The sequence below is a fragment of the Mirounga leonina genome, unplaced genomic scaffold (assembly GCF_011800145.1).
Source record: "Mirounga leonina isolate KUSES-001 unplaced genomic scaffold, KU_Mleo_1.0 Mir_180, whole genome shotgun sequence".
NCBI lineage: Eukaryota > Metazoa > Chordata > Mammalia > Carnivora > Phocidae > Mirounga > Mirounga leonina.
The window spans coordinates 15,205,122-15,231,359 of record NW_023270469.1 but is presented as its reverse complement, the minus strand read 5'-3'; the positions used below and the strand labels follow the sequence as shown (position 1 = coordinate 15,231,359).

Below are 26,238 nucleotides of genomic sequence, written 5' to 3'. Positions count from 1 at the left end.
AGGATGTGTCTGCAGCATAAAGGACCGAGGAGGGATGGCTCAATAGCAAGTTGGAGAAGGAGGGCAGGATCCGCAGGGTTTCCAGCAGAGACGCGCAATTCCTTTAATTTGGGTTTTTAAACCACCCCTCTGGCCTCTCATTGATTCGTGGACCAAAAGAGGGCAAGACAGGACATGGAGGGCCCACTTGGAAGGCGTTTCGGGCTCCAGGCAAGAGTAGATGTGGCCGCGCCAGGAGAGTGGCAGAGGGGATGGCGGGAAGCGGTGCATTCGAGGCATGTTTTGGCCGCATTGAGATTTGAGAGGCAGCCAAACAATGAGGACACAGAAAGAAAACACATGGACTCCAACCTAATCCCAGCTGCCTTCTACTATGAAAGAGAGGGAACTGAGAGAGTGTTGAGAAATAGACTCCCTGAAATTGGAAGATGTTCAGGCCCCGAACCAGGATCCTGCCTTGCTGTCAGTATAAGACTTAAATACCCATCGCCTGCATGTTGTGGTTTGGCTGCCCTAATTTCTCTCATGTTTCTTTGTTAAATGGATACACACACATACACACACGCACAGCCCTCCTGATCCACTGAGCACTGAGGAGGAGTCAACAAGTAAGGTTTCCTTCTGGGACCAGAGAAGTCTCCACGCAGAGAAGCAAGACCTGCTCTCCAGAAACTGCAGTTAGAAAAAAAGACGGGGGTAAAAAATGAAGACCAAACCATGTAGACAGCTCACCTGGGGAAAACAGGTCGCGCTAACCTCAAGCCAATCATTAACCCTGCCCAAGGCCAGCAGGACGCTCACACGCTGGGGGAATTTTAGGAGCCTGGAAACTAAGAGCAAAGTTTATTTTCAGAACAAGGCCTGAAGAAGGAAGCAAAGGATAAACAGAGACCAAATGTTTTAATTGTGTGAAATGGTTTCCACCCCAACACCGTTCCCCAAATCTTAGAAGAACAAAGGTAGGGGAGGACCGCTGGGGAGCACTTCCCTTCAGCTCTCTGTCACTCCGGCTGCAGCAGCCCCCATGCTCTCCCTGCCGTGACATTTCTTGACTGGCAATGGCTGGAGATACCTGGTGGCAGGGCTGTGACTTGGGCCAGAGCCGGGTGCCGCAGCCTGGTGAGTTTTCTGGGCGGCCATCTGGAAGGGTCCTGGACCTCAGAACAGTAGCCACAGTCGGTTCTCCAGGGACTGCCTCTGAATTTCATGTGATACAGTTCTTCATCTGGGTTTTATAGAGAACAGGGGTCTCGACCCCGGAATGGGAGAGAGCACAGCCTTGTTAGCAAACTGTCCGGAGAGAATTTGAAGGACGAATGTGGTGAGGAGCCGGGGCGGGGAGCTGAACCAGCCGAAGGAGTGCAGGCCCTTCAGTGAGTGCTTGGCTCCGGCCGGCTCCCCGGGTATGGCTCCAGACCAGAAAACCAACTCTGGATACCTCAGGGAGAGCGGGAGGAGAGGACAAAGGTGTCGGGAAAAATAACTGCTAATATGATAAAGTGTGAGTGGATACGACAGGCCATGGCCCATCGAAGATCTCAGGAAACACAGCTCGGAAAAAGTACAAAAGTCCTTCAGTGTGAGGTAATGAGGCGCGTCTAATTATATTTAAGAAAAGAAACAGCAAGAAATGCTTTCAAAGCCTTCCCCCTCTTTCTTCCCTCCTGAACGAATCCAAATCCCAAATGGAGAGACTCCGTTATTTCGGAGAAAGTGAGGAATTTCCGAGAGCATCACGGGAAACAAGCTTGTGATTTTCCCAGAACTGAGAAAAACTATCACACAAACCTTTCCCTGCCCCTTTTTTCCCCTCCCCAAAAAGCTCCCATCAGGAAACAGCAGGGGGAGGAAGAAAAAAAAAAAAAAAAACCCAAAAACACACAGGCAGCCCCACCATGAGAAATCAAGGCAGTTGAAATGACATTTGACACCACCAGGCCACAGCTGAAGAACAAGGGAAAAGTTCTAGGGTGACTGTCACTGACCCATAGTCTCTCACTCCTAACCTTGCTCTCCAACATATGTTTCTCATTTCCTTGCTTATAGCTGGTCCAAGCTAATGATATGTGTTTTGGCCGGGATCCCGTGCTTGGCATACAGCCGGTCTTGTTCTCATTGTCCGGGCTACTTACAGAAACCTCTTTCTCTGTCTCTTTCTCTCTCTCAAAAAACCGGCTCTAAAGAACAGTAAATATGCAAAACAGCCCCCACGCTCTATACAGCTACCATCTTGAACACGGCCCCCTCTACCCTAACACACCCCATCATAAAGGCCTGAAGAGACTGCCCACGGGTGAGGGGTATGTTCAACACAAAAGCAGTGGAAATTCAAACAAATTGGCCCATTAGAGTCTCACACGGCTATAAATACAGCTCGGCTCGGGCTATTTTGAGGGATGGTGGCATGGGAAAGTTCCGCCTGGAATCTTGAGTTTGTCAGAGGAGACGGATCTCTCCCAAGACATGGGAAGAAGACGAGGCGCTCAGCAGACCCAGAGGAAGGAGGGCATCGGCTCTGGTCAGTTCCAGGGCAAGGTTAGCAGTGGATGAGGAGACACGTCCAGGCCTCACCCCTGTTCTCCAGCCCCCGCCCCTGTTCTCCAGCCCCACTGGCCTTGCCATTGGAGGTTTGGGCTCTGGTGTCACTCAGAGTGTCCATAACCTTTAAAAAAGCTGAACATGCCCTTTTGCTCCTCAGAGGTCAATGGACCATTTCACTCTTCCTGAAAGACCGGGCAAGCGAGAGGAGGAGGGGTGGGAACGGGAACAGCCTAGCTAGTCTGGGCAGGCCCCCAGCTGCAACCAGCATCTCTGGCTGACCACAGGGGAATCCTGAGGAGGCCATTTTTTGTGGGTCAGCCCCCAAAGTGTGGCACCCGGTACATCTACATTATGAAATTAAGGCAGAGTTGTGTGGATTTTAGGAAATGGAGACCCACACATGAGTGTTAGCAAAATATGCAGGCAGAGAATGCATATGCAAATATGGAGAGCTGCTTCCCATTTCCCTCGGGTGTGTCAACAGATGGCAATTAACTGCTAACAGTTAGGAATGAGTAAACACAGAATACACATATATTTCTGCATTGTGTACCTGCCCACTTTTGGGGAACATGGATCCCTCGCCTTGCTGTCCCACTGCTGGGTCTGCTGTACCTTCCTTATTTTAATGGACCCCCTATCCATTTCTGTTCAGAAAGCAGACCCAGGACAACTTTGGATTTTCTGGTGGATTTAATAATATTGAGCACGTGCTGTATACCAAGCACTGTCAGAGGCATGGGGTCACACAGCCTCGTGGATGTGTCTGATCTGTCCCCAACCCTAGTTTTCTTAACTGCACACCCCACTTTGCTCAGGACAGCCCAGTTTATATCTGTTGTCCCCGTGTAATTATTAATAGCGCTTCTTTTCACTCTCCAAGTGTCCCAGTTTGGATGATAAATCATATGGTTACTCTATCTACAGTCCCTTTTTTAAAAGTGCTTTTTTTGGTATGAAATCTAATACACAGAGAGAGAAGTGCAAAAATATAGCATCCTCTATTTTCGAGGCTCTTTGAAACTTGCAAAAGTCAAGAGAGGGTTCCCAAATGATCAAGAAAATGGCTTTAGCCGATTAAATTTTAATTAGTTCAAGAACAGCCTCCACTGCATTCTGGGCTTGAGTCCTTGCCACATGCTCCAAGTTGGTTCTGTCCTTACAGACGTTGCCTGCTCTGGATTTTCCATGTTGCATCTGAAACCTCAAAGGGAGTGCCACCACGCATGGGGACAGCTGGGGCACATGAGGGCACTTGTCCCTGTACAGCCCAGAAAGGAAGAGCCATTCAGGTTACCATGACAACGCTCTTTCCTGAAAATCTCTGACTGACACTTCCTGGGGAGACAGGAAGTAAGGACAGGAAGTCACCGAGGTCACTCTCTTCCCATGTCCAGAGCTCCCACCTCCCAGGCTTGTCTGATATTTGACCTTTTCTAGCTCAGTCTTTCTTCTCCCATTCCTATCAGCAAAGCTATCCTTGGGGTGAAGGCAACCCACTGCTTCTGTCCCTTTCTTTGCCACCAGCCAGTGGAACCTCCTAAATCGTTCAATAATAAGGTATATAGAAGTAACTAGATGCTTCAGAAAGTTACACAGCTGATTCGAAATTAAAAAATTATGGACAGTCTGCACTTTTGTAATCGATGTTATGACATATAATAATCATTCAACTCATGTTATTGGGCGCCTACTATGTGCCAGGCCTTGTGCTAGAGATTGGGTGTAGGATATTGACCAAAACGGGCATGGTCCCTGCCATCATGGAGCTTATAGTATCTTGAGGGAGACAGACATTAAAGGGATAATCCCACAATAAAACGCTAACTACAGATTGTAGTAAGGACAACAAAGGAAAAATACAGAGCATAAGAGAAAGTATAAGGGGACCCAGCTTACATTTGAGTGAATCAGGGAAAGCCTCCCTAATAAGGCAAATTTAATCTAGGACCTGAATGATGAATAGGACACAGGCAAGGAAGTCCATTTATATCAAGAGCTCATGAGTCACCACAGTATTGAGCCTAACCTTCACAGCTTACTGAAATATGTCACTTCAAGATCAGAAGAGCTTCAGGGCGCCTGGGTGCTCAGTCGGTTGAGCATCCGACTCTTGATTTCAGCTCAGGTCATGATCTCAGGCTCCTGGGATTGAGCCCGCCACTCCTCGGGCTCCCCACTCAGTGGAGAGTCTGCTTGTCTCCCTCTCCTTCAGCCTCTCCCCCAGCTCTCTCTCTCCCTCTCTCTAAAACAAATAAGATAAATCTTAAAAAAAAAAAAAAAGGATCAGAAGTGTTTCATGGGTATGTCTTTCAAACCTACCGATTTATAACCTGCATCACAAATAAGATGAGGAAATAATAATAGCTCACTTCTAGGTTATTAGTTAATTGTTTGTAAAGCTACTGGTATGGTATTTGAAATGTAGAAAGTGCTCAGAGCATGGCATTCATCTCTCTGGAACTATTTTAGCAAATGTAGGGTCTCTCATATCTGAATCCCCAACATGTAGCATGATTCAAAGTAGATTTGTGTAATAAGTGCTCAATATACATTGAATGAAGGAAGGAATCCATGAACAGATGAATTAACTTTTATAGGATGTCTTCTGTGGACCAGGCATTGGGCCAGATATTTTCACAAATATTTTCTAATCTCAACACCATAACATGATTGCACCTTTCTCGAGGCTAGGATTCTAAAGTGCTGAACTAAACAATAGCTCTGAAAATAATGATAAAATATGACCCTGATGAGGTTTGGAGAAGCAGATGAGGGAGACAATGCTTTTCAGGAGCATTTGGAAATAGCAAGGGAAGATGCAAGCCAGGGAAATGAAGAAGTACAAATGCTCCAAAGGGTCACGGAAGGGAGATGAGAAGGCTCTCACGCGAGGATGTGAGCCGGGATGGGCAGCGATACTAAAACCCACAGAACAGTCTGAGCCCCTGAAACAGTCCGTGGAATGTTTTGTCGGGAGAGATGATGCAATTAGAGTGTGTCTTCCTTGAGACAAACAGTAAATACATACGCCCCCAAAAGTCTGGGCAGGGGACTGCGTTTGTAGAGAAGGGAGAGAAGGGAATTTGGGCTCAGAAATCTCTACATTTAAAAACCATCCACATTAAATTGGGGATGAATGGAAAAAGGAAATGTCTGAAAAGGTTCAAGGGGGTTGGAAAAAACCCAAAGGCCAAAATGATAGCCCCTCGTAGGGAGCTCTGCTTTTCCAGAGGATTTTCTGCAGAAATGGACTCAGGTTTAAACTTGGTGCCGTGTTCGGCCTGAATCCCTACAGTTCTCCGAGATGGTGACAAGTTCCATAATTGTCCCAGCTTTATTGTTTTTCCTCCACAAACCTATTTGTGAAAGTGCCATAAAATCGTCTTACCCAAAGCTCTCAGTTTCAGGAAATATGATACACAGCAGATCAGAGGAAATTAATATTTTTTTTCTTATTTCACAGCATCTTGGCCCAAGGTCAGCATTGAAATGGTTAAAATATCAGCACATTTCACTGGTCTTGGGTTACTCATAAACATTCAGCAAAGCAATTTCACTCAATCACACATATTAACTGCTTAAGTTCTTCTCTCCGAGGATGTGGGCTGTTATTTTATGCCAAAAGTCCTGTAATTAAGTTTGACATAAGCGCATGGATTAAATATGTGGTTGGGGCAGGGGGCGAGGAATGGAAGGTTTTCTCCCCTCGCCGTCTTGCCATATGGAGACTGTAACCAAATAACGTGCAAAAATTTTTAAGAGAATTTCCAATCTTATTACTCAGTGTTGTTTATCAGGTGAGTCACCAGGCCAATGCACTTACAAAACCAGTTTTTCTTTTCCCCAATTTAGCAATAAGAACAACACAGTAGTATTCTTAAAACAGCCCCCGGCCCTCATGGTAGAGTCTTGATAAGGCAGACAACAGAACAGCTCCTCAAAACATCCTCCGATGGGCAAGCCACTGCGGCTGGAGTTTGGAGCTAATTTATCAGACTGATCTAATTCAGGGATATATTTTAAATGCTGAGACCACGATGAGGGTGCTACACACCGATCGCATCGCTTTGTCAATTATGGGAAGGTATGCAACATTCGAATGCACTTCATTCTAAAGGGATTTTTATCATGGCCAGATTCTCCCCGTCTCGGGTCCTCAGGTGACTCTGAAAAGACCTGAATCACTTAAGCAGCATAATAACAAATTTACTTTCAATTTCTGGCCATATTCATGAAGGTTTCTTGTGGTTTGAGAGAGGAATGCTCTTGTTCCTCCTTTCCTAAAAACAGCTGAAAATAGCTTTTTCAAATGTTTGAAAGAGAAAACATCCTCCTTGAATTTCCCCCAAATCAGAGGGAGCACACAGGAGATTAACCCTAAAAAGGAATTAGGCAGCAGGCTACCTCCCATTTTCCCTCCCGTTGGATTCACCCCAGTGCTCTTGCCCAATGCTGGATCTCTCCCTTCATTGGTTTAACTGAGTTCATCTTGGTGGCTTCATCCTGCTAAATGTCTTTAACACATCAAAACATGTTACCCAAATCACTGCCATGCTCAAGTTCTTTATACTTTGCCATCGCTCTGAAAATGCTCATTGTAACCGTTCCCAGTTACCTTCTGCTCTGTCTCCATAACTCAGCCCTGAATCTTTCCTTTTGGAGGGCCACAGTCTAAGCTGCTCCCAACATTGGAAGCTCCATAAATCCCCACATTGTGCTCCCTTCTAGAGTGGGCTTCTGACCATGTCAGCGTGTCCATTTTTATTTTATAATAGGTGGCTCAAACTGAGAACAGTGTTGAGATAAAGCCTCGATAGTTGCTACACAGGAGTGAGAATAATTTACTTAGGTTCAGTACAACCCTCTGTATTCCCTGTAATTTGAAGGAATATCTACCGCGTCATTCAAAAGCCCATCCCAAGCCCTTCAGGGATGTTCTTGTTTCTTAGTTTATCTTCCTCATTTTATAACTTATATTTCTGCTCATCAAATTACATAAGCCTGTTACTAGGCCCACGGCCTTAATGTATTCCAGGCATTCTGAATTGTACTGTACTCTTCTGTATTATCCCCCGATCTGGTACAAAATAGAATTACCTTCGACTCTACTATCCATGTTATTGTTGGAAATTGTTTGGTTCTCTTAAATGGCTTTCACTTTTTCTTTGATATCTTAGGAAGTTCTTTTTATTCTCAGACCTTACTCTCTAGAGGAGCCCGTTCACAAGGCTTGTGCAGGAGAGCTGATGAAATGCGTACCCGTGTGCCAGAGCTCGGCTGCTTTGGTCCTGAGGGCTGAGGAGGAAAGACATAGTGGATCGCCACTCCCTGAGTCTGGTCCAGTGGCTTGAAATTAATGGGATGGACCAGGGCATTCTGAGAGAGGTGGGTGCATTCCACCTTCTAACCATGTCTGGTTGCATTTTCCACAGACCCAAGTCTGCTATTTTCTTCTGTCAGTGTCTTATTCCTCCATAACAACTCCAGAAAGAAGGGAAAGCCAGGCAAGGATGCAAGACAAGGTGCCAGGTGGAGTGTGGCTGGGGTTGCAAGTAGCTGACTCCAGTGGGACACGTATGTTAAGAATCCAGGAGCCCCAGCAGAGCCATGCGGTTTTTCTCAGCAGCCTGTTGAAAACCTTCTGCACTTGCACCTTTCTCATCTTTGTCCCCAAATAAGAATCTATCTCCATTTTTCCTCTCGGATGCTATCATGTCTTGCCTCCAGCATGGACTGTGTATTCCTCCTGCGCTCCCTGTCTTCCCTCTGACATACCCACGGATTGAGAACCTGTTAGGAATTTTTGAGGTCTGTGCTCACAGCTTTCTAAATCCGATTCCTACCCCATTGAAGAGGATGGTCATTTTCCCTGCAGTTTATGCATAGCATTTTTTCGGTTCCATTCTTCTTGAGTATGATTCGAAATTACATCCCCCATGCTTGTCAAGGAGTAGCAGAATGTAATGGCGCAGTGAATAAGAATACAAGCTCTGAAGCCTGACCACCTAGGGTCAAATCCCAGCTCTGACATTTATTAGCTCTCTGACCTCAAGCGTCTTAACTTAACCCTCATGACTCATTTGCCTTATGCGTATCGTAGGGAATAATAGAACGTTCCTCTTGGGGTCTTTGTGAGGATTAAGCACATGAAGGGTTAATGAGAGAGCTTGGCCCATGGCAAGCCTTCAGTAGGTGTTGGCTATCTTCCAAATATTCTAAGGAGTATCAGCTACATTGTTTTTGGTTTGAGATGAACTGGTCCTTCAAAGATCTAAGATGCTCAAGCTCTCAAAGGGATGAATGATGAGCACAGCCCTGTCTTCAGGTTGTACTTCACTTGACAGCATTTAAACATAACCTTACGTCAAAACTAACAGTCAAAAAAAAAAAAAAAAAAAAAAACTAACAGTCAGTCCATGACTCAACCTCTCACAGCCTAGTATTATTTAAGGACATGGGGACTCAGGAAATTGGAACATTGGTGTAAAAATTAATACAAGAATTTCATTTCAAAATTCTTATTGTTTCCTCTGCTGCACAGAGATACAAATTGAACAGTCCTCACATGGGTTCCCCATAAAAGCCAGAACCTTGCCAGAGTTTCAGGGCAAACCAGCAGCTCTACAACCTCCAGCAAGACCTTCAGCCAGCCTCTTGACCCTCAGCTGCCAAACTGGGGTGATTCACCGCCATGCCTACCTCACAAGACTGTTGCAAGCAAGAGAGTAAAAGCATTTGGAAATATAATTATTGTTATTATGAGACACATAGTTTCTCTTAAATGACCTGTCTTAAAATCAATAATAACATTTTTTAAAACTTATTTGTCTATATTTATATAGACTATTACAACATATCCTCGGAGTACTCCATTTCTCCCATCTCATTGTCCTTTTCTAATGCCCAAATTAAGCCTCACCTCCTCTGAAAAGTCACCCTGCACATAGGTACACAAACACAACTAGATTTTCACTCTTTTGAACTATTAGCGCACTACTGTCCTTTTCACTTGCTTTGGTACTTTATCTATTCCAGGAGTCAGCAGGCTTTTCTACAAAGACCCAGATAGTAAATTCTTTAGGCTTTGTGGTCCATCCTGTCTCTGTCACAACCACTTAACTCTGCTCTTGTAGTACAGCAAGCACCATAAACAATATGTAAATGAATGGGCATGGCTGTGTTCCAATAAAACTTTATTTACAAAAGCAGGTGCAACCCATGAACCGTGGTTTGCAACTCCTAATTAATTGAGTTTGTTGTTGAACACCTTTACTTGTGCCTTTTTAGTCTACCCAACTGGATTGTCAGGACCTCAAGGACAAGAGTCTTTATTAGGTGTTTGTAATGCCCTACTTCCTTCGTCTCCTGAGCCCAGCACCTGGTTCGGTACATACTTGTTGGATTAAACTATCTCATGGGAAAACTGTATATTTATTGTGAGTGAATTAACTCAGGCAACCAAGCCATGCCGAATGCCCTGAAGGGTTAAATCAGGGAAAAGAGAGGTAGTGTCCCTATGGAATGAGAGACAGCCATCTGCACGTCAAACACATGAGTGGAAGAGAAACGTTGCCCACTGATCACTGTCATATCCCCAGGGAAAAGCTATGGAAAACACCTGAAGACACATGTTCCTGGTATTTGAGCTCTGTGCATGAATAATGCCATAGAAGACCCAGAATATAGGTAGCCTGCCTCTTTCCTAAGGATATAGTTATAACTCTGAATTCACAGACAACCACCATTCTTTAGAGGTAACACTTCTATTATTATCCATGAACTTAGAATAATTTCACTGTTTTTCCAATTTAGATTCATCTGAAAATAAGTATTTTTATTTGTGGCAATATGATACCCCAGGGGCAGGTAGAAGAGTGGTTAAGAAGAGCAGGACCTGGAGTTACACCTAACTCAAATCTATGAGCGTTTGAGTAAGTCACTTAACCTCTCTTAGCTTTAGTGTTCCCTTCTGTGAAATGGGAGTTTTGGGAGGGTTAAAAGGGACCACGTATATGAAGAACTTAGTATAGGGCTCAGGACAGAGTAAATACTCAGTAATGATTAGCATCTAGTAATAGTGGTAGTAGTAGCAGTCAAAGTCACAGAAGTAAAAGATAATTCTTTAAACATAAACATGTGGCCTAGGAATTCCACTCCTAAATACCCCCAAGGGAAATGAAAACCTAGATCCACAGCGAAAAATCCATATACACAGAAACTTGTACATGAATGTTCATAGCAGCATTATTCATAATAGCCAAAGAGTGGAAACAACCTAAATGTGCAACAACTGTCAAATGGATAAACAAAATGTGGTATATCCATACAATGAAATATTATTTGGCCATTAAAAAAAAACAACAACAGTGGAGTACTGATACACACTACAACATGAATGAACCTTGAAAACATCATGCTACGGGAAAGAAGCAAGTCACACATTGTATTTATGTGAAGTGCCTAGAATAGACAAATACATAGAGACAGGAAGTAGATCAGTGGTTGCCAGGAGATGGGGAGGGGTGCAGTGCAGGGGAGAATGAGGTGTGACTGTTGACAGGAATGGAGTTTCTTTTGGGATGATGAAAATGCTCTAAAAATAAATAATGGTTATTGTTGCACAACTCTGTGAAATATTAAAACTACTTTAAAAGGGCAAATTTTATGGTATGTAAATTATATCTCAATGAAGCTATTTTTTAAAGACTTTTTAAAAAGTAAATTAACTTAGCTAGGCTCATCAAAAATTAATCTGTAATACATAACTTTTTTTCCCTTCATATGAGCTAGAAGTTTATAGTTTAAAAATTCTACACACAAAAAATATGTGTCATGTGCAGATATATTTTAAAAGCAGATTAGTTATGGGGCATCTGGGTAGCGCAGTCGGTTGAGTGTCCAACTCTTGGTTTCAGCTCAAGTCATGATCTCAGGGTGGTGACATCAAGCCCCGCATAGGGCTCTGCACTCCAGAGTCTGCTTGAGTTTCTCTCCCTCTGCCACTCCCCCTGCTTGTGCTCATGCTCTCTCTCTCTCTCAAATAAATAAATCTTAAAAAAAAAAAAAAGAATAGTTATTAGTTAAGTTCGTACACCCATGGTGTTTAAATGTACTCATCAAGGATGTGTATATATAATCTTCATTTATAAACTCCAGTTAGTTTTAAGAATCACTCAGAGTTGGGGCACCTGGGTGCCTCAGTTGGTTAAGCGTCTGCCTTGCTTGGGTCATGATCTCAGGGTCTTGGGATAGAGCCCCACATTAGTCTCCCTGCTCAGTGAGGCATCTGCTTCGCCCTCTCCCTCTGCTCCCCCTCTGCCGCTCATGCTCTCTCTCTCTCAAATAAATAAATAAAATCTTAAAAAAAAAAAAAAAAGAATCACTCAGAGCCTATAGCTATGTGTTGAGGACCTACTGTGCCCTGCACATGACCTTGGACATAGGGACATAGGAGAGAATCAGATCCTAGGATCATGAAGCTTATGGTTCAGTAGTTCTTTGCACATTACACTAAGCAAGATGATTTCATCTCACTCCACTTTTCTGTAGTTTGTATCATAAGAACAATTGCATTTTCTCTAAATATCAATCATATTATCATCTTAACTCTGCCTTTTCAAACCCTTCTCCCAGGGACAGACCACCCCCATCCCCAGTTGAAAATCATCATTCTGGATTCTAGAAGTTTCAGTAAGTTCAGGATCCCTAAGTTTTACATAAACAAGTAAGGAGTCTAGGCCACATGTGGATTGTATTTTTTCACTCGAGGACCTGCAGTAAAAGAGGGGTTCTCAGACTTTTAAGAACATAAGAATTCCCCAGGAAGCTTGTATGCCATGCCGATTCCTGGGCCTTAAAAGCAGAAAGGCAAATTCAGTAGGTTTGAGGAAGAGCCCAGGAGACAGAATATTTAACAAACACCCAAGTCACTCTGATGCAAGAATGTGTGAATCACACTTCAAGAAATGCTACACGCAAAGGTTGGGAACCAACACCCTGCCAGATGTTTATTGTATACCAACCTTACACACGCACTGGCTATGCACTTTGGGCGACAGGAAGACATACAGTCTCCCCCACGGAGCACACAGTCAAGTCTGGAAGACCTGACGGGGACAAGCATGATAACTGACTGCACGCTGGACATGATCGATAACCAAGGAGTGACTGAGACCCTCAGGGGTGTAAGAATTCAAAAGAGCACAGCAGCTCCATGGGCCCAGGTGGTTGGAGAACTTCATGGAGGAGAGAGGTTACTTAGGCCTAACCTGAAAAGGTGACTGTGATTGTAAAGAGGTAAATGGAAGAATCTCATGCAGACAATGAGGGAAATTTGTCTCAGAAAAGTTGGCTATAGTATGTTTACGCAAGGAATGAGAAGAGGCCCAGTGGTAAAACAGCATGAGGTCAAATTCTGGAAGGCCCTAAATGCCTTGCCGAGGGACTGGGATTTTACCCGTAAAGGGTGGGGACCCACTTTCAAACAGGAGAGTGGCAAGCTGAGATCAGTGCTATAAAAGAATTAATCCAATAATAAGTTACTGTGAGCATTTTCGTAATGAAATGACACATAAATAATGAAGCAATAGCACAACAGAAGTAGAGTCCAGAAGGGACTAGAACGAGAGAAGACCAGAGATGAGAGAACCATTTGGAAGGTCTAGGATTAGCCCCCCCAAAACAGCCTTCCCCCCCAAACAGCCAGAATTCCTATTATACTTAAAAGGGAAAAGCAATACCGATATTGTTTCTTTCTTACCCTCACAATGAGAGAGAAGCTAACTTGAAAGAGGCAATTAGGGAGTGAGATGAAAAAAGCAGGAAGAAAGGATGTGAAGATGGAAGAAGGGGTCTAACCGGCCTCAGAGATAGAAAACAATGCCTGGAAAGCGAGGGAGGGAAGGGCATGCAAAGCCACATCTGCCAAGCCCTTCTTGGAGCTCTCATCCTTAGCACCCTGCTCCTGAGAGCTGGGAGGGGCACCATTGCTTCCTAGGAAACCAGTCCACAAACACATGGGAAGCAGCCTTTGCAAATGACCACAATGACTCCTCAGGAAAACTTGGTAAGACTCTTAATCAGAGAGGGAGAGCTCTCATTGTGTAATAGTTAATAATCATAAGTCCAAACAATGCCTTATGTTTAAGGAACTGTGTCCCTCATAATAAAGTTTAAAGGAGAAAAATAACAAGGCACTTGGTTATGGTCTGTTAGTCAGCTTTTGCCAGGTAACAAATGACCCCCAAACTTAGTTGCTTTAAAACAGGAAATCATTTCTCACAGTTCTGTGGGTAGGCAGGACAATGCACCTAGGCTGAGTTGGTTTGACTACAAGGGAGAAGCAAGAGTGGCCTTGGACTCCTGGTGCTGGGCTCAGGGTCAGCTGAAGTGACTCTCTCACCCCACAACAGACTAACCTGGGCTTCTTCCCATGGTGTCCTCAGGGTTTCAGAGGGCGGTAAGAGAACCAGCCTCAGTGCTCAAGCATTTCTGAAACCTCGTTTGCTGTTGCCCCGTTGGCCAAGGAAAGTCACACAGCTAGACCACAGTCTGGGAAGGCACTGCCCAAGAGCACAGAGAAAAAGAAAAGGGGAATGGCTGGCCATTTTTACTGCCATAGCAATGTTTGTCTGATAGATCCTGCTCCTCCAAAGGAAGTGGCAACTGTCTACTTATCTTCCTTGAAGGATCTGGAAGGATAAGGGTCAAATTGGGCTTACGCTGTCCTTGTCTGAATGTATATATTTGAACTACTGTGAAAGAAATTCATAAATATATATGACTGATTTTTACAAAGTTTTAACGAGGAGGAGAGAGAGAGAGGAAGGCAAGGGTAGAGAAGGAAGGAAGGAGGGAGGGAAGGAGGGAAGGAGGGAGAGAAGGAGGAAATGAAGGCAGGGGGGAAGAAAGGAAGGAAGAAAGGAAGGAGAGAGGAAGATATCTTTCTTGGCCTATCCAGTTGCATTCCTCTGCATGGGCAGAACACTAGCAACCCTATAAAGATCCTAAACTCTGTGGTTGTCATTACTTGTCTTGTAAAATAGCCTCCTATCTCCTGCACTTGTGCATGGGTCAGGTGTCGGCCACGGCAGAGGCGCTGGGCCATGTGTGTCTGGGAGCATCTCAAGGAACAGAAGCCCACGTTTCCATTTCCCCAGAGCGGTAGGGCTTCAGCGGCTGGCACAGCCTCAGGAAGACAGAAGATGCAGACCAGCAACGCCCCGTTCTTAGGACATAATTAATGCACCGTTAATTTTTTTTTCATCAGCAAAGGATTACCGAAATACCACATGATTTCCTTCAAAAATGTGACCCTCCCTTTCCTGTCTCATTTTTCTTTTCCTGGATCTGAACATGGTTTCCATTGGCCTCACAAAAACAGTCGTTTCTGTTCGTTTTCCTCAACTTGTCTCAGTTCCTTGATCTTAAGGAGTACAGACATGCTAAAGCCAACTATCAGTAGAAATTGTTCAAGAGCTGCTTCTCTCAGTCAGAGCTCTTCTCCAAGGCGCTTCTCCCCCTTGTGAGGCCAGAGGCTTCCTCTACGTCCCACAGCAAACCTCATGGTGTTATAAAAAGCCAACTCACTAAATAATGCCATAGGAATCTTAATGACTAGGGTTATTTGGCCAACAACATTACACAGTTTTTTCCTCTCAGAATTCAAGCATTTAAAATTACAAATATCCCATCCAATTCAAATTTAATTACCAGTGTTCAAACTTTAAGAACTTTCTCGTTTTCAATTATGTATAATTGGAAATCATGAACTACCGCTAAAAGATGGTGATTCGACTCCTTTTTTTAAGGGGGAGCAGGAAAATGGCGTAATTGTTATCTCTTCCTGATAAAATTTTTCTTGTTGACTGGCCATTTCTTTACCAAACTTCCCTAAATCCCCCAGGCCAGTTTCTCCACATTTATCATCAACCCCAAATAAAAACTGTGATGAGCCTTAATGTCTGAGTTGGCCTAAGAGACTGTAGTTTCCAGAACAAAAGCCCATGTCTGAGAGCTGAGCCAGTGCAAGGTTTGACAATGGCAGAGGGCATTTTAAGTAAGAACCGTCATGGAAAACCCAGGATCTAACGGTCACTGTCAGCCCAAACAACCTTGGAGCTACTCTGCACCATCTGTTGGGTGAGGCAAGGAAACTGGATGGGTAGTGAGGGGGGCCACATAGCACGTTTGGGGCTTCTGAATGGTCCCACTCATGACTTGTCCTCCTTCCTGTGCGAGGCTAGACTTTAGAGTCAGGCCCTTCTGGCCAAGCTTCAGAAACGTGGCCTCTGAGAATGCAGGGCTAAGAAGCAGAAGCGTCCCTTGAGACAGCCCTACCTATCTGGGGACTGTCTTCTTGAAGTAATGATGGGTTCACAGTAGCAGTTCTCTGTAAACCCATTTCAGTGTGCTTTGCAATCTAGTCCATTGTCTCTAATGATCATCTTTTAAAAAGAACCACCCCCAGTTTTCTTTTAGTACCCCAAATCCCAAAATCGCTTCTTTAAATGGGAACTACCCACCTATCAAATAGTTCTTATCATAAACCTGACTTTCGCATAACCAGAAAAACAAGCTTCGTATACGTGTGTGGACACACGTATACGGACTCATGTCCATAAATGTGTGTGTGTATAAATACATCTAAAGTGTGTGTGTATGTTGTTGTATTGCTAGCATCCCTTTGAAGTGGGCTGCATCTTGTCACCACAGGGTGATTCTCTTTACGTGGAAGGTTGAGGGATCGGGGGAAGGCTTTCTTTCCACTCAGCTTTCTCTTTGAAACAAGAGTCCTTGTGTCTTGGAGATGCTCCCAGTTTCATGCAGGAACAACATCCTTTCTATTAACCACTAAAACCTAAAGCTCTAAGGATTATTTACCTTTAAACGTGTGCTATTTCAGCTCTGGAACAACCTGAATGGTTTTTAAGGGGGTATACACACCAACTGAAAAAAATCCTACTGTATGCTGGAATTGTATTCATGCTTCTTTATTTCCATAATCTTACTTCTCAGTTTCTCTTTTTTTTTTTTTAATGGACTTCAGTACACACAGCTCCCCCATTCTTCACCCACCTTTAGTATTATGAGGTTTTCTGAAGGTTAAGCATTTCAGATCTGACTCACGTTCTTTGCCCAGAATGTATTTCTGTTTACCAAAATCTCAGATTACCATGGTAACTATCAGGAGTCCCTAAAATGTACGTTGCCTTTTCTGTACTCAATCTAGGGCAGAGTCACCGCAAATGGCCACAGAGATGACATAAGAATGCCATCGACGGCTGAGAAAAAAAGCCACCCACCCTCACATCGCTCATTTCTTTCCATTTTAGTGTGTCTTCGGGGAGATCGAATGGCAGACTAGGAGGATAATAAAATTGTCAGTACAGACTCTTCTCGTTGTTTCGCAGACAGGGAGCCACTGACTGTCCAGTGGTCTGCAGGCCAGAGAAGAGGAAACGTTGAAAAACGGAACAGGAAACAGATGGGAGATGTGATCTCTCCAAGCTCCCCAAATTCTGAAAAACCTCAGACCAGCCTGGTTGCTTGAAGATTAGGACAAAAGTGGGATCTGTGCATTTACCAGAGAGAGGCCAGCAGAAGCGGGCACAGCAGGGAGTCCTGTCACAAGGACCCCAAATCCAACTGGCTGCAGTTCAGCCTGCCAAGGGGAAGTGAGAAAGCTCTGCCATTACTGAGTTAATTTGGGCCAAGAGGTGGGGAGGAGCCTTACACTCTTGCAAGGATAGCCTCCACCCTAGCTTCATGTAGACAGCTCAAATCTCTGTAATCATGTGCTTTGGGGTTAAGAACACTTCTTTCTTTACCAAGAATTAAGAGGTATTTACTAAAAATTAAGCATGTAGGGGCACCTGGCTGGCTCAGTCGGAAGAGCATGTGACTCTTGATCTCAGGGCTGTGGGTTCGGGCCCACGCTGGGTCTAGAGGTTATCCCAAAAATAAATAAATAAATAAACTTTAAAAAATTAAAAGTTAAAAATAAAAAATTAAGCCTGCAATGGTGGCCAGAGGAAAGGGACTCAGTCTTCCACATCTGCAGTCTTTAGGGCTCATGCCAGGAAAAGGAGGGAGCAGAGTCTGGAATAAATGGGTTGGGAACACAGAGACACCAAAGAATCTAAATGGCATCGTTAAAATTCATCTGAAGGTGCAATTATTTGTCCAAAAATGATTCCTATGCCTGAGTTCAAAGCGCTGGGAGAAACTGTTGTGGTGATTGTTTCCCCAGGTTGGAAGGAACATCCAGGCTGGAAGTTTCCTTTGCTTCACTGGTTTGGCAGGAGGGGCCTGGGGAGGATGGGGCGGGGTGGGGAAGTGATCGCTCCTGAACAACCAGCAAGTTGAAACTGCATCCTGAGGAGATGCTAAAATCTGACAATCCAGTTGCCCTCCCCCTAACAAAGCCTGATATCAATGCCATCCAAAAATCCCAGACACCCTTCCCCCTCCAGAATGACACATTTCACTTGTGACCTTGTACAGCCTGTGGTCGGGGAAAGAGCCTTTGAACACATCTCCAGAGCTGCCGCGATTAGAAGGTCTTTGATTACTCAGCTCAGCCGGTCCACCCTTCTCTGTAATCCCCTTCTCCCCTCCCTCAGCCCCCTTCACCTTGTCCAGTACCCCAGGCAGGTTTTTCTTTTTTTTAAAGCAACCCATTTTTTGTCCTCTTTTCATTTTCCTATAGCATCCTAAACCTCAAGATGCGGTTAACACTAATCCTGATTTATTTAGGATTTATCTGCATTATTAATTCCAATCATGAAAAAAAAAAAGTGTTCTGGGCCCTGGTTTGTATACAAAGTTTGGGTGTTTGTGAAAGGGGCCAGCAATCCCTGGGAAACATATTTCCTTTAGCTATCTTTTAAATCCAAACAACTTTCTTTTCTAGTTGGAAAATATTTCTTGAGATGGGTCCCATCCTTAACAATTTCATTTATTATTATCCAACCCCCCCCCAGTCGATATCCTTTGAAGCTGCTTCCTGCATTAATCTGGACTTAATATGGATTTAAACATTTACAATGGAAAATAATTTGGGTTAAAAAATAATCTCCCTTGATAAAGCTAGAAACCCCCCACAACTGTCAGCATCTCTGACAGCCAGGAATAGAATGAGATTCTTGAATATGCATATTGAAGAAAAAGGAAAAGCAAGTCTAACAGGGTGTAGGTTATATTTTATATTTGTCAGCTGTTATGACTGGACCGGAGTTGAGTGATATCCAGGGTCTTGACTTTTTGTTTGAATGAATTCATCATCACCCAGAACACATGAACAGTTACTTGGTGCCCAGGATAAACTAAAAATACCTTCCCGTTGGCGTGAGAGAAAGCTGTCTCTCAGAGGTAGCAGCCTGCATCCATCACTCACAGAAGGGCTGCTCAGGAACAAACAGGTTCCAATGCCCCCTCCACCATCCTTCCCAGTCTTGCATTTTTCAGTTTATTGACTGGTCCAATGCTGGAAATAGAAACTTCCTCTTTCTTTGGGTAGACCCCCAGAGTGGCCGGTGTTTTCGAGGGAATTTATCCCGGATTTGACTCAAGGAGCACATAGGGATTGGAATCTTTTCATAGGAATTTAAAGGAATTCTGATCAGTCCTCCAAGGCTGCTTTGTCAGATCTCAGCACTTAAGACAGACCTCAATGATGTTTTTGATTTCTTAGTGACGTGCAGAAGGAGGCTAGGCTAACTCTGAGAAGCGCCCCTTTTCTGGGGATGGAAGATAATGTGGCGTGGGCACCATCACTCCTTGTTCCTATGGCCATGGCAGGTCTCACTTATCAGTCCCAATGTTCTTTTCCATTGAGCCAGGAGACAGCCTTTGTACCCTTCTCAACACAATGCCTCAGGAGCCATCTGCAGTGGTTCTGCTTTGGGACACACGTTGAAACAATGTGTGTCCCAAAGCATTGGGAAACCTCTGTGCCATTCCTGCTGGGCCCTGTACTACTTCAGGAGACTCTGAGCTGATTTTAGCATGGCTTTTAGCATTCTCCTTCAGCCTATCTTGTGCACCAATGCTGGTTCTCTTCCCGTTCTAGAGAATACGGGTCCATGGTATTAGGAGGAATTCCAGAAAGTCCAATACGAGGGCATGTAAATTCATGGTACAAATTTTAGAAAATGCAGATATACAAAAAAGTAGAAAATTAAAATGACTTATAATTCCATTAGGATATACATATTGATGTATATGCCTCTCTTTTTATAAAATGTTTTTGTTGTAAAAAATAGGTATATACTGAAAAAGTGGGTGAGTTTTATAATTTCTTACATTATTTTATAATTTCTTACATTGTACCTTCATAAGCTGATCTATATGTTATACAGAAAGAAGAGTATATGTAGTGCATCTGAACTTTACATGCATTGTGAATAAAAATATGGGTTTCCTACTTTATACATTTATTGAAAAGTCTGGAAACTTCATTATCTGGAAGCTTTTAGATCCTAAAACACAGAGTTGAACAATTTTAGGGCATGTAGCTACATTTCCAGTATTCCAAGGATATCTCAGTATGTTTGCCCATTCTTTTTTTAAATTTCTTAACAGCTTTATTGAGATATAATTTACATACCAAGCAATTTACCCAAACTGTGCAATTTCATGGATAGGGGTATATTCACAAGGTTGGACAACCATCATCACATTCCATTTTAAAAAATTTTCATCACCCCAAAAAGAAACCCCACATCTGCTGGCAATCATTCCCACTCCTCTTTCCCTCCAAACCCCCTCAGCCCTAGTCAACTGCTCATCTACTTCCTGTGTCTCTGAATAACCTTGTTGTGGACATTTCATATAAAAAGCATCATTCTGTATTTGGGTGTTTGTGACTGACTTCTTTCACTTAGCATGTTTTCAAAATTAGTCTGTCCATTACAGCATTCCTTCATTCCTTTTTATTGCCAAATAATATTCCATTCTATTTGCCCATTCTATATGAGAGCTTCTGTTCTGTTTTTGTTTTCATAATGTTGCTTTCAGCACTCGACTGAATCGAGTGGCCCTTGCTTCTCCCATCTGTGCCCCTTTAATTGTTCCTTGATTTCGTTTGTAGGAGTCTACTGAATGTACAAAGAAATCCAGTTCCATTCAGTTCATCAGATACATATTGAGTGTTGAAATATGCAAGGTTCTTTGCTAGAAAATGCTGGGGATACAAAGATGAATGGACACTGCCTCTGCCATTCAGGGGTTTACAATCTATTTACATCAAATTATGAGAGCAAATCGTGTCCATGAGTCATTCTGAGACCATTAGCTTTTCACTAATATTTTTTTAAGTAGGCTCCACACCCACCATGGGGCTCGAACTCACAATCCTGAGATCAAGAGTCATATGCTCTACCAACTGAGCCAGCCAGGCACCCCTAACTACTATTTGAATTTGCATTGTTTTGATATAGATGTGTAAATGTTTTTCCAGTTTCTTTCATGTGTTTTTATGTTTATATGATGCTATTATATAAGCCACCCCAAGACAGGAACTACGCACTCTATTTTTTTACTTTTATAATAATAGTATTAATTATAATTATGTCAGCTATTATTTATTGATCTGGAAAACAATCCTGTGAGGTAGCTGTTGTTATTTTCATTTGCTGATGGGGAAACCGAGGCTCGGTCTGATAAAGCAACTAGCTGAAGGTCACTCACCTGGTAAGGGTGGTCACTGGACTACATTAGCCCGCAGCTGCATGAAAGGCATCCTCAGCAGCCAGTAGATGATACCGTCTACCTGCCATTCCGGTCGGCAGCTCTGCACCTGGGCCTTGGCAACCTGAAGGATAAAGTCAGAGTGTCTCAAGTCTTCATCCTGTGGCATTGGCCATTGCGTCCATTCCATTGTTCTCTTGGCAATGATAGAAAATGTAGCTCCCCACAGACCTCCCTCTGTGTGGTACAAGAAATCACTGGATGTCATCTTCGGAATGTACCATTTTGGAATCAAACTTTAGAAGATGTGCTTAGGGATAACAAAGTAGGATCCTCTCAACTCCCCCCATGTACCATTTGGTAGAGGAGCATGACCAACGGCAGGACTGGGGAACTCCGACTTCCCGTTTGGGACCTCTAGAACTGTCCGTCTACCTTCCTGAGACACGCTTGACTGTACTGCGCTGTCATCTTCGACAATAAGGCAGGTTACATCCGTGAATCTACATATCACAATGAAGACACTCAATAAATATTAAATAATAATTATTGTTTCCTTCACATTCACTGACAGGATAAAATCCCAGGAAAGAACCTTAAAGGTCTAATTACTTCGTTGGCATTGAAACCAAACTGCTAGTTGAGAAATTAATTGTGGAGCCGTCGGAGATGGAGCAGTAGGAAGTTGTTTTGAGCAGTGATGTCAGTCTGAAACTCCGCGTAAGATGTGGGGCAATAAACACAAATGCAAACTGCCGGAAGTGACTGAGCAGGAGGCTAGACATGCAGCCGGCGCCGAACAAACTTCTGCTCATTTACTGGTTATTTCGGCACACAAACGACGTGTTGAGTGAATGACCACCTGAGCTAATGTATACGCAGAAAACGTCTCTAGAGATACTTAGAACAGTGTGGAGATGATCTCCAGCACAAATGAAGGCCCAGAATATTAAGAACCCCAGTGACGACTAGAATTAACATTTGCTGAGCACCAGCTATGAACCAGGTCCTGTTTCAAGTGCTTTAAATATAGCATCTCATTTCATCTGTGTAACAAGTTGTGTAGCGAATATCATCCTCATTTTTAAAATTGGATAATGGAGGCACAAAGATGTTAAGTAACCTTCCCAATATCACGCAGTTAGTAGTAAAAATAAATAAATAAATAAATAAATAAATAAATAAATAAATAAATAAATAAATAAATGAAAAGCGCCCAAGTTTGACCAAGTGGAAGTATATTCACTGTGCCACTTCCCAATCTCTTAAGAGATCACGAGTTTCCAAGACCTTAGAGAAATACCCAGAGATTATCCAGTCCATAGTCTTCACACTGCTCCATGGAAGCATGGGATTTGCTTCAGAAGCCAGTCCTACCCACCATGAAGTATTTGTGCCAAACAGCGATGAGTTGAACCTGCTTTGGTTATTGGATTTCCACGTAACATTTTGTTTTCAAACAAAAGAGAGAAAGAGTATTCCATTGGTATAGATCTCAGGCAGGCAAACATTTGCTGTAAAGGGCCAGATAGTAAATATTTTAGGCTTTGCAGGCCACATTGTGTCACGGCAACCCAACTCTACTGTTGTCTTATAAAAGCAGCCATGGATAGTATGTACGTGAGTGAATGTGGCTGTGCCCCAATGACACGTCATTTATAAAAGTAGCCATAGTCTGCTGACCTTGGGTCTAGGCCATCCCCCATAGTCAAGTGGAGTTTGCCCAAACTTTCTGAATAGGGGTTGTCTTGCTTGCCCACAAAGAGAAGGTACACTGTCCAAGACCCCCATATTTATTAGCACCTGTTATCTGTCAGAAAGTCCTGCCACAGTTTAAGGGAAAGGAAATTAACATGTATTGAATGTGGACTTTGTGTCAGGTAATCTACTAATGGCTCTCCATGTGAATTGATCTTCATTGAAATTGTGTGTGGTGAACAGCAGGACCCCCTTTAACAAAAAAGGAAACTGAGGCTTACAGAGGTGAAAAGAGTAACTAAACTAGAGTCAGGCCACAGTCTCCCTCCCTATTCACCATCACACCATATTGACATGGCTTAAAGCCACATTGCTTGTCTTGCCTTGTAACAGACTGGAAGGTCATTGATTAGTCAGCCACTGGCGATTCTTCCCTAGGAAAAAGCAGTTAAGTTCACGTCATGACCTCACTTTGCCGCCCCCCAGATGTTTCACCATCTCTATTAAGTTAGGGATTTCTATATGAGTTTTCCCAAGGCTTAACAAGGGAAGAGGATAACCTTGCAATTTCAGTAAGCTGTTCTCCCAATTATGCTTTTAGTCATGTATTGTGTATCTTACTAGGTTGTGTTGTGGGTGTGTATTAGGTGGTGATCCTCCACAATCCATACGTCTTACATAAAGATCATTTTTCATCTCTATACTTTATTCTCTACCTCTTGTACCTGTCTCTCTTAAATTCATACTGTGCTAGGAAAGTTTGGAATTCTAAATCTTCAGTGAACTCCTTTTCTTCAAATATTTACTGGTACTATTAGCTTGGTTATATGCCACCAGTAAATAAAGAAATTTAGTTTCTTCCTTCTGCATGGGATAGGTTGAAATTCTGAGGCTGAGATATTGATGGTTGGAATACAGAATCTCTTCCAGGACATACATTTATTTTCTTCCAAGGGCACCAAAATGACTTGGAATTGAAGGACCCTTTGCATCTATTTTCAATTCACTCTGGATCGGTTTGCTTTTAAGAACCATCAACCCCATTCGCCTGGCAATAGGAGGTTGGTGCTGGAAGTCAAGACATCAGAGCCTCTGGTGGCTCTCAGATCCAGAAAATTCTGGGTCCATGAGCCACGGCAGCCCGTCTTCACAACTAACTGTAACCCAGCTGCGTGTGAAGCAGAAAAGAAATCCATCACACGTGGAAAACTTAGCCATCAATAAGTAGCTCTGCAGGCCTTTCAGTTGGGGACCCACCACAGAACTGGCTCTCCATCAACAATCAAACAGTCTTTAGCTGTGATCAGCCACTTCCATCACCTCTGAGACTGGCAGGTTTCCAATAAAGCCAATAGCCCCCTCCCCCAGGGTAAGGTCATCTGCAGGAGGCAGGCATTGTCATTTAGCCAAGCAATTTGACAACAGTGTTAGCTTACACTCTATTAGCCAGCAGCTACACCCTGACCCCTGACCCTGACATTGACCTCAGACACCCTTCTCCTGAGGTAGAGTCTCATCATTTGAGGTGGCCCACCCTGCTGGTTAGCATGAGAGAAGGCCCATCAGGACCAAGCAGGCCTCGCTGGTCACCCCTGGTCCCAACCGGAGGCTTAAGGCTCAAAGTACAGAAACAAGCTGAAGTTGAACCCAAGATGGCAAAGGTGAACATTCAGAAGCGTATCCATCAGCAGCCTGTCACCAAAGGACGATGTAAGAACTATGGAAGCTTTCAGCGCAGAGGTAGTCATTGTCTCCAGACAGTTCTGCTCCTTAATGGAAAAGACATATCAAAATATGGCTTACAAAATACAAAATAATGGACCGAGATGTACATTATATGAGGGTGTTAGACTGCAATGTACTTTACAGTGGGGGAATTAGATTGAAGTGTTATGCCAGGGTAGTTAGGTTGAAATATGGATTATCCTAGGTATGTTAGCTTGAGATGTGCTTTATAACACAGTTGTTAAATTAAGATGTGCTCTTCAGTGCAGGCATTAGCCCGAGATGTGCATTATAGCAAAATTGTTAGGGGAAGATGTGGATTCCACTTTGGGAGGGGACAAGAGCGAGGAAGACACCTTGTGTTGAATATTATTCAAGTTTACGGAACGTCTTCTGCATTACGTGGATTTCAGAGGTTTGAATGCAGGGGAATGAGAGTATGAAATACATCATGTTCCTTCCCTTCTCCTTTCTCCCAGCCAAACAACCTGCCACTTTCCCCATTTTTCCTGTTAGGGACTTACAGACCTCCCCCATCAATAAAAACATTAGCTCACTAAACAGCCTGATGGCTTTTCCTTCCCTGGCTTAACCCTTCGGGAGCTGGGGTTTCCTTTGGATTTGTAAAGATATTGATCCGGATAATGTTTGCTTTTCTAACTCTCTCTTCCCTAGACTTGATGGATAGGTTCAGGGCTCCATCTCGGCAGCCAATGCACCGCAGCTACCCAGGGAAAAGGGAATGGGAAGCCAGGCGAGTATTCAGTAGGTAGCACCGTCGGAATGCTTTTTCTGGGATGGACAGGCCCGGGAGAAATGTGGGGGCCACAGTCACTTTTAATCAGCACAGGATTTCACTTTCGATTTTCCTCATTCTTGTCCTGATCCCTCTACCAATATTTCTTCAGTTCAACTCAGAGCCTTATATAGTTTCTAATTAATATCAGATGCTATCTCGAGGTTGGCTGCCCTGAGTTCCATTTTCAAAGACGGCTTTTGCAGTTAAAGGATCTATAGTCTCATCAACATGGATGAATACCGGTAGCTAAGTTGTTCGCTTGTGATGCTGGCCTAGGTGGGGACAACTTTAATAAACCTTCACCCTTAGGTATAAATCTTACCCAAGAAAAATAAGTGAAGAGGAATGGGAGCATCATCTTGCTCATTAACCACTTGGCCTACAAAGGTTCACTGACTGTCTTCCCAACAGTGTTTTTGTTCTTTCTTCTCTTCCTTAGCTCAGAAGATATAATTTACAGCCTCCAGAAGTCTAGCTGAGCGCAACTGGACAGTGTCCAGCTTCGCCGGAATCAGAGAGGTGAGTTCCAGCCTTCTTGTTTCTCAATGAAAGAAAATGTTATACCAGGTGAGTTAACTCAGTCAAAAAGACTAACCTGCCAGACAAGGGCACCAAACAAAACCAAACAGTTCGAAGGAAGTTGCATTGTTACTAGACAGCTCTGCATTGTGCCTTGCGGTTCCAGGCGAGTGGGCATTTCTGTGTGCATTTTGTCAGGCTTGGTTTCTCCACACAGAAAAGAGGGTTTGCTGCAGGACAACAGCACTTACCTTCCCTGGCTG

The 26,238-nt window shown here is 43.6% G+C and overlaps 1 protein-coding gene across 1 annotated transcript in view; it reads left to right on the top strand.

The window, feature by feature from the left end:
* ZFHX3 (zinc finger homeobox 3) overlaps positions 1 to 26,238 on the top strand; it is a 704,611-nt gene that overhangs the window by 359,978 nt on the left and 318,395 nt on the right. Inside the window, exon 4 of the mRNA XM_035024866.1 lies at positions 25,896 to 25,975. The gene's annotated coding sequence lies outside the window, so the exon portion shown is untranslated. The remainder of the gene's footprint in view (positions 1 to 25,895; positions 25,976 to 26,238) is intronic.